This window comes from Mixophyes fleayi, chromosome 3 (assembly GCF_038048845.1).
Source record: "Mixophyes fleayi isolate aMixFle1 chromosome 3, aMixFle1.hap1, whole genome shotgun sequence".
NCBI classification, from domain to species: Eukaryota; Metazoa; Chordata; class Amphibia; order Anura; family Limnodynastidae; genus Mixophyes; species Mixophyes fleayi.
The window spans coordinates 146,462,821-146,481,470 of NC_134404.1; positions in this window are offsets into that span (position 1 = coordinate 146,462,821).

Below are 18,650 nucleotides of genomic sequence, written 5' to 3' on the forward strand. Positions count from 1 at the left end.
GCTTCTTTGACATATGCCCATGACAGGTACCGCTCTCTGTTTTTGTCTTTTACCAATTAATGTATTAATTGTTGATTATTATCTGTATATGTTCTCTTATAGTTCAAAGACAGCTTAGATACAGCTAGTTTGTAGGAGTTATTCATTGTTTGCAAGAAACTATGCCCATGACCTTGGATATAGCAGACAGAAGATAAACCAACCCCCCTGGGGAGAATTCCCAGCAACAGAACTAGGGGCCTCTACCTAGATATGCAAAATGAACCAAAAAATCTCTGCTCTCATTGGCTTGGATATGTGCTAGACTATGTATCACGTAAACCTAACCTAATGCTTGATAACCTGAACAGAGATAGGTATGTTAGATATAGACAGTTATGATCTCTAGATATTTTGCTAAAATATATATAACTAAGATTGAAGGGGTAGAACATATTTATTGTTATTTAAAACATACACTTAAATCCTAAATACTAAGTGAGGATGATCTGAAAGTGTGGGTCCCAATACTGTGTCATGTTTAAGAATATGCCAATGTTTATTAAGAATTTTTCTGATATGATTTGCTTCTCCAGAGTAATTGGACATAAAATAGATAGGATCTGATGGTTTCTTATCTAGTGGTATGGTACTGTCTCTATTGTCACTGTTTTTGTATTTCAGTAAGGTATCTCTATTCATATCTTTCAATTTGTGATAGGCCTCATTGACCAATTGGTTATCATATTATTTTTCTAAGAATTGTTGTTTCATTGTCTCCCCTTGTGTGATATAGTCATGAAGGTCTGTGCAATTGCGTCATATTCGTGCAAACTGGCTGAAAGGTATGTTTCTCAGCCAGTTAGGGTAATGATTGCTGCTAGAAAGAATGAAGCTATTGACATCCACTGGTTTCCTAAATGGCCGGGTCGCTAGTTGACCATTATTGATATAGATTTCTAGATCCAGGAATTCGATGGAATTACAACTATGATGTGCTGTAAATTGTAAACCATACATATTATTGTTTATATGTTTAAGAAATTGAACCAAATCAGTCTCAGAGCCTTTCCATATAATGAACACATTGTCAATGTACAGTTTCCAAAGCACCAGGTTCGAAGCCCAGCTATTATTGGACCATATATGGTGATCTTACCAATAACTCATGTAAAGATTTACATAGCTGGGTGCTAACTTGGTGCCCATCGCTGCCTCTTCTAATTGCAGATAAAATTGATCATTAAACCAGAAATAGTTGTGAGTGAGAATGAAGTTGATATTGGTAGGGATAAATTCAATTTGATCACTACTAAGGGAGGAGTCTTCCTCTAAGAAATGTCTGACACTCATAATGCCTAAATTATGTTTGATGACAGTGTATAAGGATCAAACATCACAAGTCACCAGGCAGTAGTCTGGTGTCCAAGTGATCTCCTCCAGAAGCTGTAATACATGGGTAGTGTCTTTTAAATAAGCTTTTTGTTTTGTAACATGAGGTTGAAGGAATGTGTCGATGTAATGTGATAAGTTAGCTGTGATGGATCCTATACCCGAAAATTATGGAGGATTGACTAAACTCTTGCGTATTTTGGGGATGTGGTATATCACCAGGATGATGGGGTGTGGATTGTATATGTAATGATATTCGTTGAGGTTGATAATGCCCTTCTCCTGTCCTTTTTTGAGAATGGAGGCTAATTCTTTAGAGAAAATATCAGTAGGATTATGATCAAGCAGTTAGTATGTGTTAGAGTCAGACAATAGTCTAACTGTTTCTTTGTTTAGAATAACAATCCCCCCCTCCCCTTATCTGCCGGTTTGATGATAATCTGCTCTAATTGTTGTAAATGGTTTGGAGCTGACATTTCATTAGTAGAAAGATTCACCCGTGAACGGAATTTGTGGGGCTTTAGTTGTTCTAGGTCAGCTAATACCATGGTTACAAAGGTGAGAATCTCATTGCTCTTCGTATGTTTTGGGTAAAAATATGCCGGGGGTTTATGGCCCAGGATGTTGTATCGATTTTTCTACAGGGGATTTCTGGAAAAAATCTTTTAAGTGTTAATTTCCTGACAAATTTGTGTATGTCGATATAAGTTTCAAATTTGTTGAGTTTATTTGTGGGAGTGAACTTTAATCCTTTATTTAAAACACTAATTTCAACTTTAGACAATATGTGATGACTAAGGTTGAATATTCCTATTGGAGTGACAGTGTCTCTAACATTGGCTGTTGATTTGGTTCTTTGACCTCCCCTACCTCCTCTTTTAGTTCGTTTACTTTCCTTTTTTGTGGAGGTGGTCTGCCTATTGGTAAAATTTATTTTGTTCCAGGCCTAAAAAATTACTTATTAATTGTGAGATTGGATTTAAAGGCTCTGCGCCAACAACGGAGGATTCAGGATCAATATCATGATGGGTCAATTTAGTCAAAGGGGTGGAATAGAATGTTGTGTTTTTGCTTTTCTTAGGGGATGTGGGTTCTTGATTGGTTTGTATAGGTGTCATGGGGAGAATATTATTGGCTGTTGGAGGTTCTACGTGTATGGTGAAGTCTTGTTGCCAACCGACTTCAAATGATTGTATCGCTAATTTTTCGTATTCCGAGTTGTGTTCACTAGATGCCGAGTGTGAAGTATCACAGGTGTTACTGGTGTCTTCATTGTCTTCAGCTATGGTCCTAGATACTAGGTATGGTTTACGGTGTATTAGATTCATGTATTGTTGATATGTTAGTCCTAATTGCTGATATAATTTGGGGTCAGTGGCCAAATTCTCTATTGATGTCATGAACTTACCTGTTCCCCGCTCCGCTGCGCTGTCGGCGATGTCTGGCAGCTGTGTCCTCTCAGGCGGTTCAGCGCTTTCCTCTGATTGCGCCCCCGCACTTCCGGGTTCTCCCAGTGGCAGGTCATGTGACTCCTGGGCGGGGAATTTAAAACTCTATATCTACTCTGCTCTGACACGCTATCTGTGTCAGAGCAATGTGTTTCCTGTTCCTGGCTACCTCTCCCTGTGTACCTGATCCCTATGTTTCTGCTTCCTGTGTGCTCCTGCATTCTCTCAGACTCCTGTGTACCGACCTGGCTGCGTCCTGACTATCCTTTGGTTTATCCCTGGCACCGTGTATTGGACTGATTCCCTGTGTACCGACTCGGCTGTGTTTCTGGCTATTCTCTGGACTCCTCCCCGGCACCGCATATTGGATCATCTCCTGTGTACCGACCCGGCTGTGTATCCGACCATCCTTGGACTCATCTCCAGTACTAGGCATACGACAGATACAATGCACCAAACCAGCGTCCGCTCCAGTCGACCAGACCCTGGATTTCACGGTTAGTGTGCTTAATTACTTGCACTATCCTGTCATATTTTCCGCTGTCTATCCATCACTTAGTACCTTTTCCTTACATCAGTAGGCTAACCTGGGGGCCGCGACCTGCGGTGCTTTGGCAGCAAAACCCATCCTACCTTGCGGTGGTTCTTGAAGGCTGGAAGGCCGTTAGACTCCGCGCCCTAGGTAAGCCTGCGAAAATACTGACTAAGATACCTAAACCGTAACAGTTTGTTTTGACCCGCTATCTATCTGATGGATGCATCGGGGAATCCCTCCGCTAGGGAATTACTGGATCACTTAGCGTTTCGGGTTGAAGATCAGGGGAAAAATCAAGAACAATTACTACAGTTTCTGCAGACTCTGTCGAACCATTTGGACACACTCCAGAGTACGGTCTCAGCCCAAGCAGCTCAGGTGGCTGCTCCTACTCCTCCGCCTGTTCCAGCCCCGCAGCCTATTACCTCTCAGAGCAGCTCTGCCGCTTTAGTTCCAGCCATGTCTCAACTCTGCATTCCTAACCCACCTAAATTCCATGGGGATCCCAAGGAATGTCGAGGTTTCTTAAACCAGTGTGCCATTCAGTTCGAACTGCAGCCCGGAAATTTTCCAACAGAGAAGACTGAAGTGGCATACATAATTTCCTTGCTAAAGAAAATACCACTGCACTAGGTATCGCTATTCCACTATCATAATACTTATCAATTATAAAGGTTGAGATAATTTGGCTACTGGATGGTGCACTTCCACACAAATGGCTAATGTTAAGGCAAAAAGAGAGGATAGAGAGGAATTGTGTATTTGGAGGCACTCCGCGATCTTCTAAATAATTAAAATAAAATATCTATTGTAAAAGTTGTTAGATAAATTCAATATAGGAGTGATTATTATACATTGAGTATTTATATATACTGATACAAAGTAGCGGGGCATAGCAATTCATTTTGCTATTTTAAATAACTTTAGTCACTTTGGTTTTAATATTTCGCTATTAAATTAGGAGGGATTTTTCTTAAGGGATATCAATAAAAAAATAGATATTTTATTTTATTATTTAGAAGATCGCGGAGTGCCTCCAAATACACAATTCCTCTCTATCCTCTCTTTTTGCCTTATAATTTCCTTGCTATCTGGTCAAGCCCTTGCCTGGGCATCTCCTCTATGGGAACATTATGATCCTATACATCATAATTGTACCACCTTCCTGGAAACCTTCAGACGCATCTTTGATGAACCAGGACGTGTCTCCAGCGCAGCTTCAGGTCTTCTCCGTCTGCGCCAAGGTTCTCTTACTTTGGGTCAGTGTGCCCTTCAATTTCGCACCATAGTGGCTGAGCTACATTGGAATAACGAAGCCCTTTTGGCCACATTTTGGCAAGACTTGTCCGACCGCATTAAGGATGAATTAGCGGGCTGAGCACTACCTACTTCCCTGGATGAATTGATTTCTCTGTGTAACCAGATTGATATCCGGTTTCGTGAACGCTCTCAAGAGAGGGAGAGTTCCCGTCGATCTACCTTTCGTTTGGCTCCCCGGTTCCAGAGTCCGGTGATACCTGAGGAAGAGCCTATGCAGTTAGGAAGAGCGCGCTTATCTCTAGGAGGAAAGGGAGAGGCGATTCAAGAATCGTTTATGCTTCTATTGCGGGGAACCCGGTCATGTTTTGAGCCTTTGTGGGAAGCGGCCGGGAAATGATCAGACCTAACTGACGTTGGAGAGGCTAGGTTAGCTATGTCTATTTCCTTTCCTGTGGATTCTAGCTTTTCCATTCAAGTTCTTCTGCAATTTATTGACAAGCAACTATCTTTTCCAGCATTCATCGACTCCGTGGCAGCAGGAAATTTTATACGAGCTGACATCGTAGAGAGGTTGTCGCTACCCATGCTACCTTTGGATCCGCCTATCGCCATCACAGCTATTGATGGTAGTCGTATTACTGGAGGATCCATAAAGAAAAGAACTGTTAACCTTTCTCTGCGCATCGGAGCCCTACATACTGAGGAGAATTCCTTTTTTAGTCATCCATGAGGCTATTAATCCTCTGATTTTAGGCCTTCCTTGGCTCAGACTCCACTCTCCTACTTTAGATTGGCAGAAACCTGAAGTTCTTTCATGGAGCCAAGGTTGCCACTGCTCGTTCTACCTCTCTTACTACATCCTCTGGTATTCCTCCTCACTACCATTTCTTTTCTGACGTATTTTGTGAAAAGGAGGCTTCTAAGTTACCTCCCCATAGACCTTGGGATTGTGCCATTGAATTGTTGCCGGACAAGATTCCACCTAGAGGTCGTGTTTTTCCTTTGTCTTTACCTGAATCTGATGCCATGTCCCTATATATCAAGGAGAAATTAAATAGAGGTTTTATCCGTAAATCCTCCTCGCCAGCAGGGGCTGGTTTCTTTTTTGTAAAAAAAAAGGACGGCGGGGTACGTCCTTGTAGATTATCGTGCTTCGATATTTTCTAAACTTGACCTGAGAGGCGCCTACAACTTAATCTGTATTAAGCAAGGGGATGAATGGAAAACTGCGTTCAATACTCACGATGGGCATTTCGAGTATCTTGTTATGCAATTTGGACTTTGCAACGCCCCTGCAGTTTTTCAAAATTTCATCAATGAGATTTTTCAGGACTTCTTGTATCAATTTGTTGTCATTTATCTGGATGATATCCTGATATTTTCTCCTGACATGGTTACTCATCGCCATCATGTTTCCTTGGTGCTTCAACGCCTTTGTTTACATCATCTATTTTGTAATTTGGACAAGTGCATCTTTGAGAAAACGCAACTTTCTTTTCTTGGCCACGTGGTTTCTGGCTCCGGATTACGCATGAATCCTGAGAAGTTAAAGGCAATTTCTGAATAGCCCCAGCCAGTAGGACTCAAGGCCATCCAGCATTTTGTGGGGTTCTCCAATTATTATCGGCACTTCATCAAAGGTTTTTCTTCGGTAATTGCACCCATTACCTCTTTGACTAGGAAGTCCGCCAACTCTAAAACCTGGCCACCGGAGGCTGTGGAAGCCTTCACGTTTCTAAAAAAAGCCTTCACCTCGACTCCTATTCTTCATCAACCAGACCCTATCTTCCCTTTCTTTCTCGAGGTCGATGCATCCTCTACCGGAGTGGGAGCTATTTTGTCTCAGAAAGATTCCGCTAAGAAATTTTCCCCCTGTGGCTTCTTTTCTCGTAAACTTTTGGCCACCGAAAAGAACTATGGCATAGGAGATAAGGAACTCCTTGCCATTAAGTTAGCCTTGGAAGCTTGGAGACATCATTTGGAAGGAGCCAGATTTCCTGTTACCATATTTACAGATAACAAGAACTTGTTGTATTTACAAACTGCATCTTGCCTCAATCCTTGCCAGGCCAGATGGTCCCTGTTCTTCTCCCGCTTCGATATGATTATTACTTTCAGACCAGGATCCAAGTACAAGAAGGTAGATGCTCTCTCCTGTTCCTTCGACTCCATGGATACAGGAGAGGAGGGTTCTAGACCCATCCTAGATCCAGAATGTATCTTGGCTACCACTCCTACTCGTTTAATTATTCCTTGCGGGAAGACCTTGGTTCCTCCGCATCTCCAACCCAAACTTCTTAAGTGGGCTCATGCCTCCCGTTTCTCTGGTCATGCCGGTATAAAGAAAACTTTGGAACTCATTTCCCGTAATTATTGGTGCCCATCTATCCACTCGGATGTTCGACAGTTTGTGACGGCATGTTCCACCTGTGCTCAGAACAAGGTTCCTCGTCAAGCTCCTATGGTCTGCTGCAACCTCTACCCATTCCAGATCGACCTTGGAGTCATCTTTCTATGGGTTTTATCACAGATTTACCCTCTTCCAGAGGTTTCTCAGTGGTGTGGGTAGCCACTGATCGCCTTTCTCGGGCTGCTATTTCTGCGCTAGATCAGGAATTTGAGGTTATGGAGATTCTAAACTCTTGTATTTCCAGAGGTTCCTTACAGTTCCTGGTTGAATGGGAAGGCTACGGTCCTGAGGAGCGTTCATGGATTCCTGCACGAGATTTTCATGCTCCAAGTTTGTTGAAGAGATTCCATGCCAAGTTCCCTCAGAAGCCTTATAGGTTGTCCGGAGGCCGCCCCTGAAGGGGGGTGTACTGTCATGAACTTACCTGTTCCCCGCTCCGCTGCACTGTCGGTGATGTCTGGCAGCTGTGTCCTCTCCGGCGGTTCAGTGCTTTCCTTTGTTCGCGCCCCCCGCACTTCCGGGTTCTCCCAGCGGCAGGTCATGTGACTACTGGGCGGGGAATTCAAAACTCTATATCTACTCTGCTCTGACACGCTATCTGTGTCAGAGCAATGTGTTTTCTTTTCCTGGCTACCTCTCCCTGTGTACCTGATCTCTGTGTTCCTGCTTCCTGTGTGCTCCTGCATTCTCTCAGACTCCTGTGTACCGACCTAGCTGCGTCCTGACTATCCTTTGGTTTATCCCTGGCACCGTGTATTGGACTGATTCCCTGTGTACCGACTCGGCTGTGTTTCTGGCTATTCTCTGGACTCCTCCCCGGCACCGCATATTGGATCATCTCCTGTGTACCGACCCGGCTGTGTATCCGACCATCCTTGGACTCATCTCCAGTACTAGGCATACGACAGATACCGTGCACCAAACCAGCGTCCGCTCCAGTCGACCAGACCCTGGATTTCACGGTTAGTGTGCTTAATTACTTGCACTATCCTGTCATATTTTCCGCTGTCTATCCATCACTTAGTACCTTTTCCTTACGTCAGTATGCTAACCTGGGGGCCGCGACCTGCGGTTCTTCGGCAGCAAAACCCATCCTACCTTGCGGTGGTTCTTGGTGAAGACCGGAAGGCCGTTAGACTCCGCGCCCTAGGTAAGCCTGCGAAAATACTGACTAAGGTACCTAAACCGTAACAATTGATTGTTTAGGAACTACCTTGCTATTTAGTTGGGATTGCTTTCCCATAAGAGGACAGTCACTTGGCTTATTCAGAAGTTTTCTCTTATCTTTGAGTTGGGAGGTCTTGGTTATAGATTTATGTTTGGGACCAAACTTGTCTCGTACGTATTTGGACCTTTTTGTTTGTATGATCTCATTCTCTTTGTGTTCAAGTCTGCCTCTCCTGTAAGTCTCAGATTTATATAGTAATTACTAACTCAATTTGTTTACTGTAATTGTATTGGTAATTAGATTTCTGAAAGATGAGTGAATTTTTAGTGCATGTGTGACACACCCACACCATCCCTAGAAATTTATCAAAGAAGTTAGATGAATTTTGCAGACCTTCGTCCCAGACACTGTCAGGCTATTCTGCACAGGGTCATCCAGTTTTTGGAGCCCACAGAACCGGACATCTAGTGTAAGGAATCCACAGGGGCATCCAGTGTAAGGAGCCCACAGAACCGGACATCCACCCCAAGGAGTCCACAGAACGGGACATCCACTATTAGGACAACCCACAGATTCTAGATCAGAGTCTCTATTGGGACTCAACAGTACTGTCAATATAGGGGAATATAGACAGTAAGCAGATAGATGGCAGCAACTCCCCCATAGAAATTTAAATATATGGGGGTAATAAAAGGTCTGCAAGTAATTTTTCAAGAAAGCCAAAGAATGAATTGATATGTGTTCAGTGGATATGCTAAATGTATCAGAAGCTGAATGATATAATGACTAAATTAATGAACCAATTAGGTTGTGTACTATAAGTGTATGTTTTGATGCTGTGCAGCTGAAAGAGTGAAATGTCCCCCCCTTATTCTGTGTAAAAGATTTCAGTGTGTTGAGATAAGAAGGACTCTGCATTTTGTTATCTGGCAATGTATGTAACATTGATAAAAAGGTTCTTCAAGTGTGCCTTAATAATTCAAGAGTAACTAAAATGTGTCCAGAGTGGTGAGTGGTAATAACATGTTGACTTGTATTTAGTCTAATGTTGGGACTTGTAGTTCCAAAACAGTAGGCTGGAAGATATCAGTTAGTTTTTCTTCCTCTGTATGTGAGTTTTGTCTCCGTCTTACTGTGTGTGAGAGAGATCCGAGTTTGTCTTTCTTGACCATTTTACAAGAAACATGTTTCAAGGTCGGAAAAGTTGTATATTTTTAAATGTAATGCCTGCATTGCTTAACTGTAAACTTTTGAAGAGATGCAATAGAAGTTTTAAAATCTTTGGTCCGTCACTACACAATTCAGTGGACAGACAAGACTGTAAAAATTGTACAGATAGCGTCAGAATAAAACAGTGACCTTCAGCTGGCTGGGGTCCAACAAGCCATTTCTGTATTTGAACAAAATAATTTTGTTTCTGAAGTTGAGAAAAATAGCTTTCTCTTTAAGGAAATTGAGAATTGTGGGAGATATTACAAGTGGTTTTAATATGTGTAAAAATGGTGCTGATGAATGTTCTCAGAAATCAGGAAGGTTTGTTATGCCCATAAAGAAATGTTATGAGATAAAATGCCATCTGTGAGCAAGACTTGTTTAAGTGAATATATGTGTACTTTCGACAAGAAAATCACAGAATCTGGAAATATGTGTGATTATTTGGTGATGGGAGATTTTGTTGAGAAAATGTTGAGTGATTTGCAGACACAATGCGAGGTGTCTAACGAGAGTACTCTGATTTATGAGAGAAGCAGTGTTGCTTTAAAAATGGCTGAATGGCTGGAACCTTTAGAGAGGGGTGTTTGTATTGAATCTTTGTAAACCCGGAAAACATATTAGAGTCATTCAAGGGGGCCTTACTAGGTGATGATGAGAAGGGAGAGGCTTTGAACACTCGCCCAGGTCATGTCACTTTTACATTCCCTGTTTGTAAGGTTAGGGACTGCCCTTTTGAGGAAATCATATTTTCATGGCATGGAATGCATAGCGTCACAGTTAAGCTACACAGAGAAACACGTAAACAAGTGTCTTATTAGCAGGAATTTTAAACCAAGCACAACCAAATTGCACAAAACATTTTTCACCGACCAGACTTACTAAATATGAAGTAGCATTATTTTTGCATGTTTCAAAAGATGGGAGGACACACGTCAGGGTTCCCCTAGTGGGGGAGTCCCAGTTTGAAAAGTGGGTTCCCCTATCCGGGGAATCCCAGTTTGAAAAAGAAGAAAAAATATGTACACAAAATTTTTCTGAATATGCTTGTGTAGAACTAATGAGACAAGGATCTTCGGTTTTATCTGACATTAAAGATACACCGCTACCAAATGCAGGCATCTCATGCTACTACATAGATGGTGTTCCTTATACAGAGTGTGCTGTAACCACACACACAGAAATAGTGATTCAACAGACTCTACCGAGTCACATGTCAGCACAAGAAGCTGAACTGAAGGCCCTGACACTTGCATGCATATATGCAGAAGGATGAAGAGTAAACATTTACACTGATTCAAGTTATGCGTTTGTAATTGCGCATGATTATGGCCCTATATAGAAAAGTAAGGCCTTTATGGGTTCAGCAAGCAAACCAGTGAACATGCTGAACATACCAGGGAACTGTTCACCGCATTCCAGCTGCTTCCAAACGTTCAGTGATGAAGGTGAAGGCACACACAGAGACACTACCCCCGAAGCTAAGGGACTGGTAGACCAGGCCGCACGAGAAGCTGCCATAGCCTCAGTACCCCAAGGGGAGTCTATTTACATGGTGACCCCCTGACCCCAAGCTTGACCGTACCACACTCCAACTTATGCAGAGACAAGCAACAGAGAATAAGAAAAAAGACTTGGACAAAACATGGAGCACTAGAAGTGCAAGGAGGTGTAAAGGTCAGCGTTTGTGTCTGCCAAAAGCATTTTATCCCATTATGGCCAATATACCACATGGGAAAGTGCATCTGGGGAAAGATGCTATGGTTGCACTCACTAACAGGTTATGGATAGCACCAGGGTTTGCTCAAGCAGCACAGGCGTTAGTGGCAGGATGCCTAATCTCTGCACAAAATAACCCGGGTAAGTCGGTCCCAACTCCAGGGAAAAGCACATCCCAGAGACTGTATCCCTATAAGAGGACACAGATAGACTTTATACAACTTCTTAAATGTTCAGGCTTTGAGAATGTGCTAGTCTGTGTTGACTTCTTTAGTCACTGTCTGGAGGCATGGCTGTAGAGGAAAGCAAATACTAAAACACTAGACAAGAAAATTATGAGTGATATAGGGTACCAGAAGTCATTGAAAGTGACAGAGGGAGACACTTTATGGGGCAAGAATTCCAGAAACTGTTAAAAGACATGGGAATCATATCTGCCTTTCACACCCTCTGCAGACCCCAAAGTTCGGGATGTGTGGAGCGTCTTAATGGAACTCTGAAATTGAAAATCCAGAAAATAATGGCTAAAACAGGCTTGCCATGGATCTCATATTTACCTATGGCCCTGCACTCAGTAAGAAACACTCCTAGGAAAGACACAGGTTTAGCACCAAATGAGATACTGTTTGGCACAGCACACAGAACAGGCTGTTATTTTCCATAGCAACTGCAGCATGTACATGCTGATTTGTTGAACTATGTTGCTTTATTATAAAAACAACTAACTGAAATACATGGTTAAGTGTTCTCTTCCATTCCAGGCCCTAATTTTGATGCAGTTACCCATAAACTGCAACCAGGGGACTGGGTGGTCGTGAAAAAACATGTCAGGAAGAGTCTTGAACCCAGATACGGGAGTCATTTTGAGGTCTTATTGACTACTCCCATGGCAGTGGAAGTACAGGGAAATGACACCTGGATACATGCATCCCACTGCAAAATATTCAGACAGGGGGAGTCTGAGTAAAATGTATTTTACAAGTTATTTAAAGATCCAAGTGACACCAGAGAGTGGTGTTTATTGATATTAGTAGGATGAATATTGATTGCACGTTATTTTCTTTTGCTGTAGGCTATAGATGTGTACTAGTCTAGAAAGGAAAGCCAGGTCTGGAAGAACCAGACTCACGCCAATAGAAATGTAGAGATCATTGTACATAATGAGAAAAATTCTAATATGAAAATTTTACCCAACCAAATAATGGAAAGAGCAACTCATGACTGTAGGGGTTTACACCCAATACAGAAATGTACTTCTGAGTATTGTGGGCCAACACATTATTACATTTGCACAAGACAATAGGTTAATATTGGACTACTTCACAGCTTAGTGTGGAGGGTACTGCCTGACCCTAAATATTCATATTGTATCCCAGGGTTGACCCTTTTTAATTAATGACAAAGATGATCCAAAGAAAATAATTGATGAACACTTACAAAAAAAAATAAGGCATGAAATATAAATGTTTAAAGGAGCACACTGGAGATGTTTATCTAGAAGGATAGTTTTCATGGCTGTAACTTGCCGATTGGTTCAAGGATAGGTATCAGGTTTTTTACATCACGGACTTCAAGGACTGTTACTAATCCTTATTATTATATTTATATACTAATAAAACTGATAATGTGACTTATTAACAAGTGTATTAAAGCTAAGTGTTTCTCTTCCAGAAAAATTAGTTACCACACCTGTCTTAACCACTCAACTGTACACTCCATCTAATGAGTGTGAACCTTGTGGCACTCTCAGTACTACTGCCAGTTGTGATCAATGCAGAAACCAAGAACCTTTTCCTTGGAATCCACATGCATGTTACTGAAGCCTTATCCTTATGAAGATATACAGCACAATGGACAATCCCTTCTATTGTGAAATAAGTGACATATAACACTTGCCAAGTGCACTGTATATTTTCTCCCTCCCTTTCCTTTTTTCCTTCCCTAAGAAATCCATAGTTAGAAGACAAAAAGGAAGCTCTAGAGGCCCCAGAGTCTCTCATGTTCACTGATATAAGTGAAGATCTGACATCAGGACATGCAGCGGGTGCAAAACAGTTGTCGACTCATTGAACATCTATTAATATCAGCTAGTGTCACTCACCGGACCGTGCGCTGGTGCGTGGTTCTCTAGCCTTCCTGCCGGCGCCTGTCCTGAGCCGCGGCCGTCCGCCATCTTGATGGACTGCGCATGCGCAGCATCCAAGAACTCTTATGACCTTTGCTTTTAATCTAATTGGTGGATCAGGCACCTCTCCCTATTTAAGGCACCTGTGCTCATTACATCGTTGCCTGATCTTAAGTCTCATTCCCTGTGAGTCTCTGAAGGTGTCTCCTGTGTCCTGCTCGTGTCTTCAGTTTCCTGCTGATTACCTGCTCTACTCATCGGTGGTTCCCATACCCGCTACTGACTCCTGTGTCCTGCTCGTGTTTTCAGCTTCCTGCTGATTATCTGCTCTACTCATCGGTGGATTCCATACCCGCTACTGACTTCTGTATCCTGCTCGTGTCCTCAGCTGTCTGCTGGATTACCTGCTCCGCTCATCAGTGGTTCTCATAACCGCTACTGACTTTTGTATCCTGCTCGTGTCCTCAGCTGTCTGTTGGATTACCTGCTCTGCTCACCTGCGGTTCCCATACCCGCTTCAGCCGTTCAGTGCTCCTGCTGTGCCTGCATATCTTCGTGGACAAGCTTCTCTACTCATCAGCGGTATGCTTACTTGTTATTGACTATCAACTGTTACCTTGCATATCCACTTAGGACAAGCTTCTCTAGTCAGCAGCGGTATCCATACCCGCTATAGACTATTAGCTAATACGCTGCATATCCGCTTTGTACAAGCCTCTCTACTCAGCAGCGGTACACATACCGCCATAGACTATTAGCTATAACGCGGCATATCTGTTTGGAGCAAGTTCCTCTGTGCTTTCATTGTATTCATACAATTATTGACTCTATTCATTCTTCTACTTATCCTCACCTGGACAAGTCCTCACCTCCTCGCAGTGGTACAACTTGCTGTCCGCAGACCACTGACGCCTCCTCTACCTACCTGCACCTGGACAAGTCTTCTCATCACAGCAGTGGTACAACTTGCTATACGCAGACCACTGACTTCCCGCTACCTACCTGCACCTGGACAAGTCTTCCCTTCACAGCAGTGGTACAACTTGCTGAACGCAGACCACTGACTCTCCCGCTACCTACCTGCACTTGGACAAGTCTTCCCATCACAGCAGTGGTACAACTTGCTATCCTCAGACCACTGACTCTCCCATTACCTTCCTTCACCTGCTCACGTCCACCCTGCTCTCCGTGGTTGAAACCTGCCTTCCACTATAGCTGCAAGTCGCTGACTCAGCTACCAGTATAGCTGCAAGTCGCTGACTCATCTACCAGTATAGCTGCAAGTCACTGACTATCATCAATTCCATTGGCATCCTCTCTCCATCTGCTGTTATATACGTTCCACTATTCACCCTGCTGCCAGAGGACCGCTGTGCAAACTCCGCCCCTCTGGTAAGCATAGTCAACTGGTGAATCCTGGGCAGAACTCCTAGTGCCCGTGACAGCTAGAAGAGGAATCATGGACTTGCTATTGGTGGGGGATGGGTTGTTCTATGTATCCAGTTTTAAGCATCCCTATTCATATGTTCTGCTAGAAGGGTGTATGTGTATAAGTACCCATTAAAAGCGACAGCAAGAATGTGATCTCTGATAGGTAGTGTTAGAGCAAATAATGAATAAAAGATGGGAAATTAGAAATGTGATTTTGCTGAGCTGACGTCATCGTGTTGCCTTATAGCCATTTGATTCTCTTATAGCTCAGAGACAGCTTAGATACGGCTAGTTTGTAGGAGTTATTCATTGTTTGCAAGAAACTATGCCCATGACCTTGGATATAGCAGACAGGAGATAAACCATCCATCCCGGGGACAATTCCTGTGTGAAAATTTGAGAATGTAGCAAGATCTGTGTAAAGGAAGCATGAGTGGTTAAAACCTTTTGGGGCACAGTTTTCTGTAATACGTGATTTCGTGCTATATAGATATGAACTTGTAACTAATAAATCAGAGCTAATTGTACACGCAGAACTTGCAGTGTCTTTTATTCTCTCCGGCCATGAGCTCATAAACTAATAAACTGACGATTACAGGTGAGCAATCTGATTTAGATTCGACAGTTTCCATTTAGGGATTGGCAACCCTTAGATTGGTAGCGACAATAGGTCCTTATATTATATAGTGTGAGCACCTGAGAGATAATTTTTATTTAAATCAAAGTACAGAGATTTCTGTAATGGTTGATCCAGCAGGGATGAATTAGTATTGTGTGAGGATGATGTATACACTGTTAAGGGTGAGGATGAGGATGAAGATGATGACAGTGTAGATTGCATGTGCTGGAATCTAGCTGAGAGAAGGGAATTGATTCTGGTATGCTTGTTAATATTTTGGGTAGAATAGCATGTTGGCAATTTTATGTTTTTCTACAGTAAACTTTCACCTTTATTAGAGAGGTGTTTTTTTCTTTAAACAGGTAGAAGCTTTTTTTTTACATTTTTGTTTCCCTGATTTAAAAATCCCTATGAACTTGAACATAGGCCTTAGCAGATGATATAGAGGGATTAGTATGATCATGACTGGTGCCCGCAGCTTCTTGGTGCTCCTGGTCTTCTGTGGACTGATGTGAATCCATATCGAGCAATGTGACTGGAGACTGGAGAGTGACAAAAACACTGCTCCCCCTGTTTCTGTGTGACCAACGGCACTAAAACTGGAGAGTGACAAGAACAATGTAACTGGAGAGTGACAAGAACACTGCCACCACTTCTGTTTCTGTATGGGTTCTGTATGAGCAATGGCAGAGAGCAATGTGACTGGAGAGTGACAAGAACACTGCCAACCCTCCTGTTTCTGTGTGAGCTATTGCACAGAGCAATGTGACCGGAGACTGGAGAGTGACAAGAACACTGCCAACCCTCCTGTTTCTGTGTGAGCTATTGCACAGAGCAATGTGACTGGAGACTTTTAAGAACACTGCCACCCCTATTGTTTCTGTTTCAGCAATTGTAATGAGCAATGGCACTGACACTGTAGACTGGGAAGTACCGTGATACCTCTCCTGTTTCTGTGTGAGCTACGACACAGAGAAATGTGACTGGAGACTTTTAAGAACACTGTCATCCCTATGATTTCTGTTTCAGCACTGAACACTGCCACCTCTACTGTTTCTGTGTGAGCGATGGCACAGATTAATGTGACTGGAGACTTTTAGAAACACTGCCACCAATATTATTTATGTTTCAGCACTGAACACTGCCACCTCTTCTGTTACTGTGTGAGCTATAGCACATCGCAATGTGACTAGAGACCTTTAAGAACACTGCAACCCCTATTGTTTCTGTTTCAGCACTGACAATGAGCAATGGCACTCAAGCTGTAGACTGGCAAGAACAGTGCCACCTCTCCTGTTTCTGTGTGAGCTATGGCACGGTAGAATGTGACTGGAGACTTTTAAGAACACTGCCACCCCTCCTTTTTCTCATTTATTAATGACGCTGCCCAATTGCACTAGAGACTACCAAGAACCTTGCTACCTCTTTGTGTGTCTCTGTGAAATGGCGCTGGATCTCTGTGGAGGGCGCTACTTATACAATCCAAAACTCACGAGATACGACAACGCAACTATGACATTTTGCCTCATTTTCAGTTTCGATGGTGTGCGAAAGTACCGAGCCGAGCCTCGGATCTCCGATATTTGGGTGGGCTCTGTTTTCGGAAAACCGAGCCCGAACATCTTTAGTAGTTACTATATGAGGAGTGCTAATGTGAAGGTGCTAAAGAAGAGAGACATGTCAGAGTAGAGGAGGTATAAGGAGTAGTACAATAAGAAATGCTTTATCTAACTATATTAGTGAACTCCAGACATGCATGGACATAGCCCTACCACTTGACAAAATGGTGTTGGGTAATCTTGCATTGGTGGATTTTATGTCATATGTTACTAGTAGAGTTTTTCAGAACTTTTAAAGTCACTCATTTCACCATGACATTGTTACTGTAATGGAATGTATTTAATACATAATGCATATTAATCCAAAAAGCAATAAACATTTGACTATAAAAAATGAATTGCATATTGTGTGTTCTGAGATAGTAGCTGTGGATCTGAAACTATATTTTATTTGTAGAGTTACCTCTAACTTCATTACTGCAACAAAATATTAGGAGTAAACAGTACATTTTAGTGTAATGATATTAACCTAATATATGCAAGAAAGTATATCCAAACATCAACTAAATATTGTGCATTGTGTAATATTAAGCTGTTTACAATGCGCATACAATACAAGCAATATATGCATGCTATTTTAAGATACTACTTAAAAACTGAATTTGTGGAATTAATTCATAATTTGCATTTATTTATATGTTATAAGAAATAACATGTTCTACTGTAGGCTTTATTTCAATTAAACTCAGAGTTCTGTAACTAAATAAAACACTCAGCTTGTATATTTATATAATCACTAAACTATCCTTAAAATATATACTGTGGCATTACTTCAATTATTATTCTTATCTCTCACATTGACTACTGTAACTTTCTCCTACCTGGCCTTCTTTTCTCTCATCTCTCCCTACTGCCACCCTTCTATGCTTCCTGTCCACTTCAGAATCCAATTCACACTCCTTAACCTCGCCTACAAAGCCCTCAGTCACTCCTCTTCCCCCTACACATCTAACCTCATTTTCATACACACTCCCTCCCAGCCACTCTGCTCTGCCAATGACCACTGCATGACCTCCTCACTGGTTATATTTTCCCTCTCACAACTTCAGGATGTCTCCAACCTCTGGAACACATTCCTACTCCCAATTAGACTATCCACCAGTTTCAAGCCTGCAAACATGCCCTTAAAACTCATCTTTTCATTCAAGCTTACCAGCCTTCCTTTTAGCTCTACATCCTCTGCATCTTCCAAGTCTGCTCTCACACACAGTTTCATCCTCTCTGTGTCCACCCATCCCCTCTAGAATGTAAGCTCTTACGAGCGGCGCCCTGTCTCCTAGTATTTATTTACATAATGATGCAATTTTGTGAGTTTTAATGTAAACTTGTCACTTTTGTCCTTATGTTATTTTATTTTGTTGTATGTTCTAACCCTCTATGTAAAGTGCTGCAGAACTTGTTGGTTTTGCCTCTAGCAATATAAATGCTTTTCCACAATGAATTAAAGGTTGTTAATATATTGTAGAACACTCAAGTAGCAAATCATAGATAACCTTTGAAATATATTAGCTATGTCCAAGTTTGAATTCACTGATCTGTACAGAGCATCTCTGTGAACAAGGAGGTTTCAAGATACTGTATTGCCTAAATTCAATGGGAACGAGAGGGGGGGCCTCACGGGGGAATGGAGGCCCTTAATCCGGCCCTGATTGGTATATATTTAATTAGTGGTCATATTGTGATACAAAATTGGCACGATGAGAGTAAAAATGGCTGAAGGATAGACAAGATGG